The sequence below is a fragment of the Vipera ursinii genome (genome assembly GCF_947247035.1).
Source record: "Vipera ursinii genome assembly, chromosome: 2".
NCBI lineage: Eukaryota > Metazoa > Chordata > Lepidosauria > Squamata > Viperidae > Vipera > Vipera ursinii.
In genome coordinates this window covers 142180621-142197145 of record NC_139513.1, presented here as the reverse complement: position 1 = coordinate 142197145, position 16525 = coordinate 142180621, and the positions used below count along the sequence as shown (strand labels likewise).

The 16525-nt window shown below is 42.7% G+C and overlaps 1 long non-coding RNA gene and 1 pseudogene across 2 annotated transcripts in view; one reads left to right on the top strand and one right to left on the bottom strand.

The window, feature by feature from the left end:
* Positions 1-16525, top strand: part of LOC310635062 — a 792702-nt gene that overhangs the window by 430133 nt on the left and 346044 nt on the right. The window lies entirely within an intron of this gene.
* Positions 3480-3911, bottom strand: LOC310633415 (annotated as a pseudogene). Its single transcript has 2 exons — positions 3843-3911; positions 3480-3798 (listed from the first exon to the last, which is right to left on the bottom strand). The product of its transcript is annotated as an uncharacterized misc_RNA (transcript).

Sequence of the window (16525 nt, the reverse complement as noted above, 5' to 3'; positions counted from 1 at the left end):
GGCCAGAATGGGATCTATAGGCCGACTTCTCTTAAGCTCTCATAACAAAGAGCTTAGAAACAGTAAAGAGATACAGATGCTGTAATAATAGAAAGACTCAATGACAGAATAACAGGGTTGGAAGGGTTCTTGAAGGTATATACCATTTCAGACAAAAGATTGTCCAATCCCTTCTTAAAAATGTCCAGTGTTGAAGCATTCACAACTTCTAGAAGCAGGAAATTTCTCCTTAGTCCTAGGTTGTTTCTCTCCTTGATTAGTTTCCATTTATTGCTTCTTGTCCTGCCTTCAGATGCTTTGCAGAATTGGTTGACCTATTATTATGTTATCCCACCAAGAGATGGCCTCCCCCACTATCTTTCATGAAGAAGAAATTTCTGTTTTTACATAGTGTATATCCTGTGTGTTTTCAGATCAGTGACCACAGGAAGTATGATGTTACTTTTTTCATCTTTATGGGGCATCTTCAGAGGTGAGAAGACAGATGTTCTTCTATGGGAGTTCAAGGACTGTTCAGGGAATCAAATTAATGACCTTCATGCTTTGGATAACTATATTTGATCAATTAAACTTGAGTGGTCATCTAGATCTGGCAACTTCTACTTGTTCCTTTGGTTTGGGGTCCATAGGAGATAGCCCATGAATATCTTGATTGTACCTCCTCTTCATGATCTGAACCTGGTCCTATGGTGGACCTATGGTGAGTCCCATATGTTTGCTGACTTCAGACTGAACATCTCATGTTCCTTTGACCTGTCCTCATAGGACATGTCCTCTAGCCAATCAATCAATCAGAATAGAGCTGGAAGGGACCTTGGAGATCTTCTACATCAACCCCCTGCTCAAGCAGGAGACCCTATACCAAAGAAGCCCCCATGTCTTCTTTGTCACTTTACCCTGAACCTTCTCCAAACTGAATATCCTTCTCAAAATGTGGTGCCCAGAATTGTACAACATTCACCAGATGGGGTGTCATCAAGGCAGAAAAGAGGGGCAGGAAAGACAGGACTGTGTTTGGCCTTCTACCAGCTTTGACCGAGGCCTGACCCAGTTTGCGTGGATGAATGCAAAGGGCAAACCCAACCAATGATCTGCTTCACACATCATGGCTTATTCATCAGCAGGGAACCTTAGCCACCCTTCTCTTCCCACCCCTTCCCACCCAGGCTACATGGAGAAAATATCCATGGTCACCAAGGGAAGACTTTGCCCATCTTCAAATTACAACCAAAGAGAGCCACAGGTTTGCAGTGCGGAATGATTTTTATTAAAGTGCAAAGAAAGAACATTGCAAAAAGCCATCAGGGATCCGAAGAATGCAAAGACATGAACGTCTCCCCTTTGACAAATAATCTCAGGGGGGCAGAGAGGAGACAAGTCCCTAGATGTTGGCCAAGCTTCTTTCATTCAAAACTTCACTTGAAGCTCTTCACTGATTACTTATCTGCCAGAAAGGCATGTTGGAAACCCAGAAAAGAATACAAGCAATGGGATAACTCTAGAGTAGAGGTTGCTGTGAAAACTGTATGCAGACACAGCAGGGCTCAGATATGACTTAGCCAATCTTCTGAAATCCGTGTTGGTCAGGGAGAGTCCAGGCTCACTTAACAAGGGAGGGTGCAGATGCTACCTCTGCGACCGAGAGAGCAGATGCTTCCACGGCGGCCGAAACGTCCCAGACGGCCTCCATAGTAGCCACCATAACTTCCAAAACCTCCAGGGGCACATGGGGTGTTGCCTCCAACAGCGACGGGCTCACAGCTGGCGGAGAGGATGGGACCAGGGATGGTGACCACAACTGCAGGGGGCTGGATGGTCACCTCAGATGGTGGGATCTGGTTGATGCAGTTGGGGATGACTCCAGCCAGGGTGCCCAAGTTCCTAGCAGATTCAGCAAACTTAGCAGAGCCATAACCGTAGCCAAGGCCAAAGCCGAGACCTCTCTAGCCATATCCCCATGGTCCACAGCCAGTTGACCCAAGACCGACGACAGGGGCGGAAGCACAAGATGGGACAGCGCAAGATGGTCCACAGTAAGCCATTTGTGTAGGAGAGTTAAGGTATGTCTGAAATGAAACATTACACTAACAAGTTGTCCATGGGAGGAGAGAGAGAATGCCCCCCCAAAATCACAAAGACTTAAAGAAGATTCCAGATGATGGGACAGTGTGCACAAACAACATTCTCATTTTGTTTCAGGTCAACCTTCTGTCTAGTTTAGCACAACGTGATTGATTAGATGATAACCCATCCTTTAGGTGCACAGAATAATGAGTCATAAAGTTATCCCCCCACCCCCAAATTAACCACGGGTTCAAGCTACACAAGCTTAGCATCTTCTATCACTGCAAACACTAGATCTTCAACAGACTGCACCAAGCAAGTCCAGACTTTGAATAAGGCACAGGTGATTTTTTAAAAAAACAACAACCTAAACTAAAATGGAAGAAAGTGTCCATCTGGAATTGCTCTTGTTCTGTGAAGATCCATTCCCAGAAAGAACTGTCACAGGATCTAGTACAAATGGTCCACATTTTTCCGAAGGAGAAGAAGGAGAAAAGGAAGGAGAAAGGTCAACAAAATATCAACATTATAAAAATTAACATGGGAGAGAGCAAACTTCCGGATTTTTCCCTCAAGGGGATGAGAATGCAGAATGAGTTTTATTGAAGAAGTAAGAACAAAAGCATGAGTGGACAATTATCAAAGGAACAAGCAACCTACAAAACAAATAAACGAGAAAAAGAAATCACACAATTACAGATCTCCTTTTCTCTTGGCCCTAAAACGTTTAGAGAGGAATGCTGGCCCAGTGGAAGAAGAAGAGCTTCAAAGAAAGTTCTAGAAGCTCAACCTTTTTCAGATTCTAAGCCCAGACACCCACAGATGGATCTTCATCTTCTTGGTCCATGTCAGATCGTTCCTAGACTTAGACTAATCTTTTTTTCAGAGTGACACAGTGACAAGCAGATATCCCCACAATATCCCAGAAGACATCTCCTTCTTGTCCTCCTTAAGCCATAAGCCCACAAAGGCCACTGCTCTAAAGAATCAGAGATCACACACAAATGGACTCACAGTGATGAAGAGGAAAGAACCAAGGATGGTCACAGTGGAAGTAGGTGACTGGATGACGATCTTGATTGATGGGATCTGGTTGATAGCAAGTGACACCAGCCAAGGCAACAGATCCATAACCATAACCTACAGCAAGACCTCTGTAGCCAAGAGGTTTGCAGAGCTTCATTTCTTCATACCTTCACTTAAAACCAATTTATCTGGGGGATGATTTCACAAGAAGATGTAGTGCTCTTTGCCATAAGTGGTTGTGGGAATGCTGGGGGGAAAATGCAAACAATGGGATCAACCTAGAGCAGGCAGAGGAGAATTGGGAAAATGACAGACAGGCCAGAACAGGGCCCGGCACGCCTTAGCCAATCTTCTGAAATCTGTGTGGGTCATGGAGAGTCTGGGTTTACTTAACAGGGGAGGTTGCAGGGAAGGGCGCAGATGCTTCCACGGCGACCAAAACATCCCAGGCGGCCTCCAAGATAGCCACCACCGATGCGTCCAAGACCTCCAGGGGCACAAGGTGTGTTGCCTCCAACGGCGACAGGCTCACAGCTGGCAGACAGGATGGGACCAGGGATGGTGACCACAACTGGAGCGGGCTGGATGGTCACCTCAGATGGTGGGACCTGGTTGATGGGTTGTGGGTGCCCAGGCTTCCTGAGGTTTTGGCCAATGCACCAGCACCATAGCCATAACCCAAACCATAGGAGTAACCCAAGCCAGAACCTAAACCAAAACCAAGACCCAAACCAAGACCTCTGGAACAGGCTGATCTGAAGCCAACAACTGGGGTGGATGTGCAAGATGGCACAGCACAGGAAGGGTCCACAGTAAGCCATGGTGTAGAGTTGTGAGGTGAGTCTAATGTAGGAAATAGAGAGACATTGTGAGAATTGTGTTCAGTTCACTTCTATCACCGTACCCCTTGCTTCTTCCATCAACCAACAGGGTAATTTTAATATGACTGGATTTGCTAGAACTGGAATGAGCCTCTAACTAACTTTCTCAAATTAGGCTTCTTCAGCCTAAGATGGCCAAGAAACTCACCAATATGGGCCGTGGACTGTGGAAGTTCAATTCTTCCTTTTCTTAGAGGGGAGAAGAAAATTTTGAAGAAAAAGTCTGGCTTTAAAGACTGATGGTAGGTGGTGGTGGTGGTGACTTTCTTTCAACACCTCCATAATTTTTGAAGCCCACTTTGGACTCAACGTGATGGCCCTTGACCAAATTATTTCCTCTGACTACAGTAAGAAGTAAAAAAAAAGTTCTAGAAGAAACCAGAAGCCCTCTGTTTCTTTACCTCTGCCAAGAAAAAAGGCATGGTTGAAGCCTTCAAGGTTCAACATCAAATAATATGTCCCATTGTTTTCACCTTGGATATGAAGTAGGGGAGAAACCCACGTTTATACATTTCCTGACTACATCAAACATAAAAATACCTTGTCAATATTAGCCTGTATCATATGCTTTTGTTTAAGTGTGCTTCCTTTTTTTGGCCAGCTGATGGCCAAACCTCTAGGAGATCAGGAGAAATGTCCTTCTACATTTTTCTTGTCATCTTCTCCAAAACTAAGATTAGATCTCGATTTCTCAACTGATTTCATGACCTCTGAGTAAGAAGTCATGGTTGGGTCCCAATCTGTCCTTCTAGTTAAGAGTTAGGTTAATCGGTGACATTCAAACATTTGTCATTACAACCTGGATTTGCAAGCATGACTATCCAAGCTCTTAAAAACAGTAGCGTCCAGTATCCTATGCATAAAGTCCATTCTCTTTGGATGGTAAGTTAAAAACAGAGAAGGAGAATGGAAAAACTCAAAGTGAAGCCATTCTAGTCCTTCAAACAGAAAGTGTGAAGCCAGTCCTGAAAGCAGAAGCATCCAGAAGCATTCTAGCTTATGATAAGGTCAATATCTTAAGAATCCCAGATTCTGGCTTGAAGATCTAACCAGGAACGAATCTGTCGGAGTCTTACCTGCTTTGGAGAGAAGTAGTGAACACAGGAGAGTCAAGCAGAAGCTGATGGCACAGCAGAAAACAGAGGGAGCTTTTATACAATCCTGTTGGCGTCCCCAGGAAGTTGGGACTTATGACATTTCAATTGGCATCCAAACATTTGCTTGGCTGGCATTTTAAAAAAAGGTTCTTCATTCAGCAGAAATTGTCACATTGGCACTTTGAGGTACAATCATCATGTCACCACAAATAAGCTACTGGATTATCTGTGCATCCTTTCGAGTTTGTCTACTTCATGTCAAATGCTTCTGTTTATCTGAACTTATCTGATCTTGGAGAGGTTCCAGTGCCACGGGGTGGGGATAAAGGTAAGATCAAAGCTGAGTTTGTTGATGTCCTCAGTAGCAACTCCATGCAAATGTCAGCATTTCCTTGAATCAGCACAGAAATGACTTCAAGGTAGAGAGCTTATGACTCTGCAAATATCCCTGAATCAACCCAATGCATGGGAAGGTGGAAACATAATGTTCTCAAGGCCTTGTTGAAAATACCAGTAACCTAACTTGACGTTGAACCTGAGGCCACCTACTCCACGTTGAATCTACTCAGCAGTGATATCTAGAGGGGGAAGCATCCTGGAGGTTCCCTCACCAATGGAATGTCACCTCCAGAACCTCAGTGTTCAATCTTCTCATGAGGGTCTTGTCGCCTCCAGAAGCTCAGAGTTGAAGCTTCTCCATGATAGTCCCCCTTCCGAATATTTGGTTTATTCTAAATATTTTGACGTAGGCTAGTAAGTTTTCAAAGAAATGTGAAAATGTATATGGAAACAAAGAAAAGAGGTTTTTAAGAAGAGACTGGACAGCCATTTGCCTGAAATGGTATAAGGTTTCCTGCCTGAGCAGGGGGTTGGACTAGATGACCTCCAAGGTCCCTTCCAACTTTATTATTATTATTATTATTATTATTATTATTATTATTATTATTATTATTATTATTATTATTATTATTATTAAAAGAAGAAAAGAAAAGAAAAGAGAAGAGAAAAAAGAAAAAAGAAAAACAAGAAAAGATCAAAGGGACAACAGCAACTTATGTGGTTGACAAAATGCTAAGTCTTCAACTATTTATTTCCACTTATTAAAGTAATTTGTGGCAAAGAGATGATGCTGTGCACAAACATTAATCAACGCCACAGGCAAAAAGGGGTGTATCTAAGCGAGCGGTGGGGACAGAAAATAGAGTATAAAAGAGCTTCTCATGCCGAGAGCTTCCATCAGCTTCATCTGCTCCTCTTGACTGCTTCTCTAAGAGTCTGTCTGGTGAGTCCCCTGAGAGGCCTTTCTAGGCTGTTTTGGCTCTTTGTTTCATGAAATGGGGTGGCGTGGAAGATTTATGATGTATTCCACTCAGACTCTGATTTGGGAAGGAAGGAAGGAAGGAAGGAAGGAAGGAAGGAAGGAAGGAAGGAAGGAAGGAAGGAAGGAAGGAAGGAAGGAAGGAAGGAAGGAAGGAAAAAGGAAGGAAGGAAGGAAGGAAGGAAGGAAGGAAGGAAGGAAGGAAGGAAGGATTCAAACAATTCAGTCTCCTCTTAGGAAGAGCCTAGAGAAATGTTTCATTCTAACCTTAAAGCAGCATTCAGAAAAGATGTTTGTCTCAGAATGAGTTACAGCTACCTATATTTCATTCAAGCGGTAGCAAAAACTTCCAGATTTGTAGAACTGTGGAATACCCATGTAATTGTAATTCTTGTAGCTTCTCCATCTCCAGATACTTTTGAGAAAAGACTAAACAAACACTTGATCCTATGATTAACGAGTCGCAATGTCCCAGTTTGGTCACAAGTTATGACTTTTCCAGGTGACTTCCACAAAGCAAAGTCAAAAGGGAAACCTGGATTCTTTTAACAATCAAGTCAAAACAGGTTGTAAAATCAAGTGTGTTTTACTTGACAACTGCATCACTTGGCAATGGGATCAAAATTTGACAATGAGCATGGATTTAGGACAGTCCTAAGTGTAATCAGTGGAACGACTTGCCTCCAGAAGTTGTGGGTGCTCCAACCCTGGAGGTTTTTGAGAAGAGATTGACAACCACTTCTCTGAAATGGTCTAGGGAAGGGGTCAGCAACCTTGGCTCTTTTATGACTCATGGACTTCAACTCCCAGAATTCCTGAGCCAGCCATGCTGGCTCAGGAATTCTGGGAGGTGAAGTCCATGAGTCATAGAAGAGCCAAGGTTGCCTACCCCTGGTCTAGGGTTTCCTGCCTGAGGAAAGGGTTTGACTAGAAGACCTCCAAGGTCCCTTCCAGCTCTGTTATTGTGCATGTTGACGACCACCTGTCCATGATACTTCTTTGATGCAATTCATGCTGTGTGTGAATCATAAAACCCATGGTTGTTGTTCTTCCAACAGCTCTTCCATCCATCTAGCCATGCCTTACTGTGGACCTTCTTGTGCTGTGCCATCTTGCGCATCCGCCCCAGTTGTTGGCTTTGGATCAGCTGGTTCCAGAGGTCTTGGTTTGGGTCTTGGTTATGGTTTAGGTTCTGGCTTGGGTTACCCCTATGGTTTGGGTTATGGTTATGGTGCTGGTGCATTGGCCGAAACCTCAGGAAGCCTGGGCACCCTGGCTGGAGTGAACCCACAACCCATCAACCAGATCCCACCATCTGAGGTGACCATCCAGCCCCCTTCAGTCGTGGTGACCATCCCTGGTCCCATCCTGTCTGCCAGCTGTGAGCCCGTCGCTGTTGGAGGCAACACCCCATGTGCCCCTGGAGGTCTTGGACAGATCGGTGGCAGCTACTATGGAGGCCGCCTGGGACGTTTTGGTCGTCGTGGAAGCATCTGCTCTCTCCCCTGCAACCTCCCCTGTTAAGTTAACCTGGACTCTCCATGACCAAAAACGGATTTGAGAAGATTAGTTAAGACATGTCTGGGTCCTACATTGGCCTGCATCTAGCTTTCACAACTCTTTCCTCTGTCTCCTAGCCACGTTCAGCAGATAGTCTTATGCCTTCTGGTGAAGTTAGCCCCCTGCTAAATTGTTTCGCGAAGGGTTTTGAATGACGTTATGAAGGAAAGAATCTCTGCAAACATTCTAGGGCCTTATTTCTTCCCTGCCCTGTAAAATTATTTCTCAAACAAGAAATGTTGATTGCTTTGGACTGCTTGGCACATCTGATGGGTTCTCTTGATGTTCTTTCTTTGCACTTTAATAAAAGTGATTCTGGTTTGCAAACTAGTGGCTCTATTTGGTTGTAATTTGAAGATGGGCAAAGTCTTCTCTTGGTGGCCATGGAGGTTTTCTCCATGTAGCCTGGGTGGGAAGGGGTGGAAAGAGAAGGGTGGCTAAGGTTCCCATACTGATGAATAATCCATGATGGGTGAAGCAGATCATTGGTTCGGTTTGCCCTTTGCATTCATCCACACAAATATCTTGGTCAGATCTGGTAAAAGGCCTATCACTGTCCTGTCTCTCCTGCCCATGTTTTCTGCCTTGCTGACACCCCAACTGGAGAATGTTGTACAATTCTGGGCACCACATTTTGAGAAGGTTATTCAGTTTGGAGAAAGTTCAGGGTAAAGTGACAAAGAAGACATGGGGCTTCTTTAGTATAGGGTCTCCTGCTTGAGCAGGGGGTTAATGTAGAAGACCTCCAAGGTCCCTTCCAGCTCTATTCTGATTGATTGATTGATTGATTGATTGATTGACTTGAGGTCTTGTGAGGACAGGCCAAAGGAACATGAGATGTTCAGTCTGAAGTCAGCTAATGTATGGGACTCATCATAGGTCCTCCATAGGACCAGGTTCGCATCCATGAAGGGAAGGTACAATCAAGATATTCATTGGCTATCTCCTATGGATCCCAAACCAAAGGAACAAGTACAGGTTGCCAGATCTAGATTGCCACTCATATTTAACTGATCAAATATGAAGTCAGTGAGTTTGATTCCCTGAAGAGGGTTTGGAGTCCCATAGAACAACATCTGTCTTCTGACCTCTGAGAGCTTGAGAGAAGTTGGCCTATAGATCCCATTCTGGCCTGACCTGATTATACAGAACAGACAAATCAAAGTCCACAAGATAGAAAGAGCTTGTGGAATTCATTGTTACTGTAGACAATAATGACAAACACAGAGTAAAAAGGTTTCACCAGGAATGAGGTCCTATTGCTAGCTGTTCTCCAGGATTGCCAATCAAAGCTTGAAAACATAGAGTTTAGGATAACACTTAACCTCCTCCCTCAGTTCTGGGTTTCCTGCAGACATGCTCCGGCATTTGCAAGGGGACCATGTTTCCGAGATCCCTCTTCTCAAACAGGGGTGATCACTAGATAGAGCTTCTTCATGAAAAGGCTGTGCTAAGGATCTGCATCCTGAGTTGGCTGCAGCCCTCACTGAATGATGTACCTGCTACATTTCTGTCATGTGCTAAGTTGGGTTGGAACATCTGAATAAACAGGGTCAGGAAGAAGAATGGAACATTCTGGAGTTCATGGAATCTTCTGGAATTGAATGAATGTTAATATATGAAATACATATTTATATCTTTTAAGATACCAGCTCTTTGAGACTCATGCAGATAACCCCCATGCAGTTAGCAAAGAATTAACTTCTCATTTATGGACGATGAAATTTACTATTCTGGGGCTTCCTGAGAGTATTATTTATATATATTATAGTTACTCACTATGGACATAGTTATTTAGTATAATTTGCTCCAGGTATATTCAGAGATTATTTGATATTATTACCACCAAATGAAAATTCATTACTGTAGCAAGGTTATCCAATGCCTAGATCAGAGTACAACAGTACTGAGATATTGGAGTATCCCATATGACCCAAGAATCCTTGCCTGTTGTATTTATTTCATTAAATTATGGTGGGGACAGTGAGAGAGAATCCTTTCCATTGCAACAAATAAGCAGAAATCTATTTAGATGACTATTTTACACTTTGTTATAGGAGTAAGATAGGAAGCCTGATGAATTTTGAAAGTTGCAGTTCTGGAAGCTTTGATTATTGCAATAATTAAAATTTATTTATTTATTTGAGGCAGTCAAGCTATTCTCCAAAGCACCTGAGGGCAGGACAAGAAGCAATGGATGGAAAGTAACCACAGAGAGAAGCAACCTAGAACTAAGGAGAAACTTCCTGATAGTTAGAACAATTAATCAGTGGAATAACCTGCCTCCAGAAGTGGGGAATGCTCCAACACTGGAAGTCTTTAAGAAGAGATCAGACAGCCATTTGTCTGAAATGGTATAGGGTTTCCTGCCTGAGCAGGGGGTTGGACTAGATGGCCTCTAAGATCCCTTCCAACATCATCATCATCATCATCATCATCATCATCATCATCATCATCATCATCATCGTCGTTGTTGTTGTTGTCGTTGTCGTCATTGTCGTTGTTATTGTTACTTTATAGAACAATATTTGACTATCTCTCTGTGGAGATTCTCAGTCATCCAGGTCATGATTGTCCCAAAGGTGCTTTTTCAAAAGACAACTGGACTTTCTTGTTTTTGCTTGAAGACATTTTGCTTCTCATCCAAGAAGCTTCTTTAGTTCTTCAATTCACAACTGAAGAAGCCTCTTGGATGAGATGCGAAACGTCTTCAAGCAAAAACAAGGAAGTCCAGTTGCCTTTTGAAAAAGCCCCTTTGGGACAATGTTTGACTATCATTGGAATCAAACCTATTAACATTAAATAATATTCTGATCTTGACTTCATCTGGAGAAATGAAATGCAAAGTTATTTTATATATAAAAACAGACTTTATGATCTCTTGGTTTTGACAGTTGTCACATCAAAGAGATCAGATGATATCAACAGCATTTGGAATTTTAATTCAGATTAAAATGGAAATTGAGAAATTACAATCCTTTCTCCTGACTCTGGAATGGTAGCTGTAATCCCAGGAAGGAAAAATGATGTTGGGAAAATCCTTGGTACTACTTGGTGTTTCTGCTACATTTTCTTTAGGTATTTTGTTGGTTCCACCATTGATTTCTTCCTAAATGAATACTACTGATAAAAGAGAATATTTGTAGTTCAGGGTTGAAATAAGGGATCCTTAGTGCTCTCTGAGCTTGGTTGTTTTCTTGAAGATGTTTCATTACCCAAAGGCTGGGTAAATAATAATAATAATAATAATAATAATAATAATAATAATAATAATAATAATAATAATAATAATAATAATAATAATAATAATAATGTTGGAAGGGACCTTGGAGGTCATCTAGTCCAAACCCCTGCTCTCAATTTATATTCTAGAGGCTTGCCTTGTCAGTGTTGGTAATCTTGTTGATCTGATGTTGATCTGATGTTAATCTTGGTGTTAATAAGGACTATGGGGGACATGATAGGAGTGTCCCAGTATTTGAGAGGCTACCACAGGGAGAAGGGGGGGGGTGTTCAATTTATTTTCCAAAGAACCAGAGGGCAAGACAAGAAACAATGGATGGAAACTAATCAAGGAGAGAAGCAGCCTGGAATTAAGGAGAAACTTCCTAACAGTGATGACAATTAACCAGTGGAACAGCTTGCCTTCAGATAAGATAAGATAAGATAACCTTTATTGTCAATTTTTTTTTACTATGGGCACAATGGCACACATCAAAAATGAAATTTAGTTGCCCGCTCTCAAAGTGAAACACATACATGAACACACCTAAACATACTATATACAACATATGTATAGATCCACACCCCTAATAAATACATAACAAATAAATATTAAATATTGCCCATCTTGTATATATAACGGAAGGAGGAAGCTTGAGAGTTCACAAGGTTAATTAATACTGTATGGAATGAAACTATGGCTGAATCTGGATGTTCTGCTATGGATACCACGAAGCCTCCTCCCAGGAGGTAACAAGGAAAACAGGTTGTGAAGAGGATGTGTAGTGTCCCAGATAATCTTACTGACCCTGCTCAAGCAACACTTCTGTGCTATGTTCTGGATGGAGGGGAGGGAACTGCCAATGATCTTTTCGGCCATCCTCACCACTCTCTGCACCACATTCCTGTCTGAAGCAGTGATGCTTCCAAACCAGACTGTGATGCTGTATGACAGGATGCTCTCAATCGTCCCTCTGTAGAAAGTGGTCAGGACAGGGGAAGGAAGATGTGCTTTTCTCATGCGACATAGAAAATGCAGACACTGCTGTGACCGCTTCACCAGTTTGTCACTGTTGAGCAACCAAGCCAGCCTACTTGTTAGCTGCACACCCAGGAATTTGATGCTAGTAACCATCTCCACAGGTGAATCATTAATGCACAGAGAAGTGTGGCTATGCCAGCCTTTTCTGAAGTCAACAATGATCTCTTTGGTTTTTCCGGTATTTAAAAAAAGGCTGTTTTCCTTACACCAGTTCACCAACCCCCTCAACCTCCTTGCGGTAAGCTTCCACCTTGTCATCATGAATAAGACCCACTACTGTTGTATCATCTGTGAACTTCACAGTATGGTTGGTGGCAAACCTAGCACAACAGTCATGGGTCAACAGGGTGAACAGAAGCGGAATTAGGATGCAGCCCTGAGGATGTTGTATGGTGCTTCATCACCAGTGGTGGGATTCAGCCAGTTTGCACCAGTTCAGCAGAACTGGTAGCTAATCTTTTGTTGCCTAGGTCCAGAATGGACTTCTGGAAGCGGCATCCACACAGAGAACCGGTTGTTCACATATTTGAATCCCACCACTGTTCATCACTCGAAGTTTTTAAGAAGAGACTGGACAGCCACTTATCTGAAATGGTATAGGTTCTTCTGCTTGAGCAGGGGGCTGGACTAGAAGACCTCCAAGGTCCCTTCCAGCTCTATTCTGATTATTAAGCTAAAAAGGGAACAAAAAGACCAAAACACTTCCCCACCAGCAATGAGCATAGATTAATAGCAAGATTATATTTAACAGTAAAATAATGTGTGTGTGTGTGTGTATAGCATGTGTATTTGTGTGTTATATGTTGAGAGAAGGCAGCATAATTTTATTTTTAATGTGAGCCAGCATGCTCACAGTAAAAAATGACAATAAAGGTGATCTTATATCTTATATCATATCATCTTACCTTACCCTACCTTTACCTTACCTTACCTAACTTTACCTTATCCTATCCTATCCTATCCTATCCTATCCTATCCTATCCTATCCTATCCTATCCTATCCTATCCTATTCTATCCCTTATCTTATCAACATTAGGCCAACAATCAAGAAGTAAACAATATCCCAATCAAGGAACTGCCAAACAAGCCAACAGTTAACAGCCCAACCAAAGAACCTCTAAGATCACCCTGGGCAGGGCAAGCCACTAAAATATAAACTGAAAACAAACCCCATTCCTTACTAGCATTGATGGTGTTACCTAGTTTTGATAATGAAAAAATAATAGAATGGAATGGAATGGAATGGAATGGAATGGAATGGAATGGAATAGAATAGAATAGAATAGAATAGAATGGAATGGAATGGAATGGAATGGAATGGAATGGAATGGAATGGAATGGAATGGAATGGAATGGAATAGAATAGAATAGAATAGAATAGAATAGAATAGAATAGAATAGAATAGAATAGAATAGAATAGAATAGAATAGAATAGAAGCTGGAAGGGACCTTGGAGGTCTTGTAGTCCAACCCCCTGCTTAGGCAGGAAACCAGTGGTGGGATTCAGCCAGGTCGCACCAGTTCGGGAGAACTGGTAGCTAATTTTTTGGTTGCCCAGGCCCAGAATGGACTTCCAGAAGCGGCATCCACACAGAGAACCAGTTGTTCACATATTTGAATCCCACCACTGCAGGAAACCCTGTACCATTTCAGACAAATGGTTGCAAGGAAACAACCAAGCTCAGAGAGCACCCTACTTGAATACTGTTTTAAGAAATTATCTGTCTTTCTACTTTCTTAAAAAAAAGAATACCTACTTTTGCCCCTTCATATATAACTGTAGCTAAATATGATGGATGGATTTATTTTCATGTAAAAGAACGTATTTTCTGCAGCCATTTGACTTAGCCAGGCCAAATGTTCTTCACATATTATCTTATCTTGGCATGCTAGGTAAAGGTAAAGGTAAAGGTTCCCCCGCACAAGCGTGCTAGTCGTTTCTGACTCTAGGGGCCGGTGCTCATCTCCATTTCAAAGCCGAAGAGCCAGTGCTTGTCCGAGGACATCTCCGTGGTCATGTGGCCAGGATGACTAGACGCCAAAGGTGCACGGAACGCTGTTACCTTCCCACCGTAGTGGTCCCTATTTTTCTACTTGCATTTTTACGTGCTTTCAAACTGCTAGGTTGGCAGAAGCTGGGACAAGTAACAGGCGCTCACTCTGCTACGCGGCACTCGGGATTCAACCCACCAAACTGCCGACCTTCAGATCGACAAGCTCAGCATCCTAACCCACTGAGCCACCGCATGCTACCTGTTAGCAAAAGCCACTTTGCTGTTCCACACTGCAAATCTAATCAAATAATTTTGAACAGCTGCTAGGTCACTTCCAATCAAACTGTCCTTAACCATATGCTGCTAAATAAGTTTGAAATAAAATATGGGAGAGTGGCACCTACTGCCTTTCTTAGAGATTTAGAGAGTAACTGGATAAATATTGATATTTTAGAACATCTTATCCAACTGCTAAAAGCACTTGATTCTGTAACCATGAATCAACTGACAAATGTTGCACTAGGAGGTCTCCATAGAAGAAAAAGAACACTCATAAGACATAGTTTTAAAACTATATTGATTTAAATATATTTTGCTCTCTTGATGAATTAATACCCAATAATGGCTTTGCATTCATAAAATCTCTTTTTGATTTGGATCCTGGGGGATAGTTCATTAAACAGGAGACAATCCTCAATACAGTTTCACTGTCTTTCATCTGAATTCCAATGAATGGTGCTATATTAAGGAACAATTAAATCATGCAACTTTGTGAAGCCTTAGAAACAGTAAGCTCTGCAAAGGAAAAGGCATTACCTTCAATAGCTAGCTAGACCTGGAGAGAAGGTTTGACCATAGACTTCAGATAAAGATTTCAGCTCTTTATTCGGTGAAGCAGGATCCCACCCTCGTCGCCACTGTTAAATAGCAGGTTCTTTGGCACAGGAATGAAGACGCTGAACAGAGTACAGGTTAACTCATTGTTTATTTCGTGCTGGAACTGTACTGGGGAAATGGCTGCAACTAGCCGCAATATATAATCTAGCCCCTAGGTGGCAGCCAATAGGTTTGAATCAACCATTGCCACCTGGAGATAGCCAATTGCAGCACAGGAGACTTGTAGTCTGGGTTGCTAGAGAGCCGTTAGCTGCTCCAGCAACCCACGTGGTATTTCACAAGAGCCCAGTACATAACAGTAAGATCAAGCTGCATTTCTATTTAAAGCTCAGACTGGATCTTCCGGTGGCGACGCGGCACCGAAGACAGCCGTCTCTGGGCTGTCCGCTCCTCAGCTGTGTTTATCCATCGTAAACAGCGCCGATCAGCTGTTTAGATGGATTTGAAGCCCCCTCCTCGGGAGAAGAGGAGGGGGTGAGGCCCCAGGTAGGGGTTGAGCTCTCCGGGGCCGCCTGAGCTGAGAGTTTGGGCGGCTGAAGTATTGAGCCCCCCCGAAGCCTGGGTTGCTCCGAGCTGCGCAGCGTCTCTGCGCAGCGTCTTTTTGGAGCAGAGCCAGGCGTTAGCAACCACCCCTGCCAGAAGGAAATACCCTGGAGTATCAAGATGCAGGCAGAGCGGTACAGGAGGTCATGGTGATGTGGACTTTTATTTTTACTCTCTAGCTCAACGGATTTTATAGCTTCAAAGTGAAAGTGCGTAACAAGTGAAAGTGGGGAAAGATGGCGGCCAAAACTTCTAAAGCTCTTCGGAGTGCGGGGTCTTCCCCGGTGCAGCAGACCTCGTTGCAAGTTTTGCTTCCTCCTGCACCTCCTCCGGCATTGACGCTTAAGGATTTACAAGATGCCTTAGAAAAGCATTCACAATTAATGTCTGATATGATGGATGAAAAGTTGAAAAAGCTGGAGGAGAAATTGGAGAAGAAGTTGGAAGAGAAGTTTAGAGCAATGAGGGTAGACATGTTGTCTATAATTGAAAGTGTAGCTGAATGTGTGCAACAGTTGGAGAAAAAAGTGGAGGATCTCAGTCAAAAGAACTCTATATTAGAAGTAAAGGTATTAGAGAATGAAAATATAAGGGATAAAGTGGACGAAGAATTGAGCCTTGTTCAGTACCATCAGATGCAGTATGCTATTAGAATTAGGGGCTTAAAAGAGAATCCTAAAGAAGATTTAAAGCAGCTGATCTCTGAGGCTTTGGAAGTGGTATTGGGCCAGCTAGCATCTGAAATTGAGGGAAGCATGGATAAAATTTTTCGTGTAAATTCATGGATTGCAAGACAGAGGAAGTTACCCAGAGATGTGGTGGTCTATTTTACAAAGAGAGTAATTAGAGATGAAGTTATTCAAGCTGCTTATGATACTA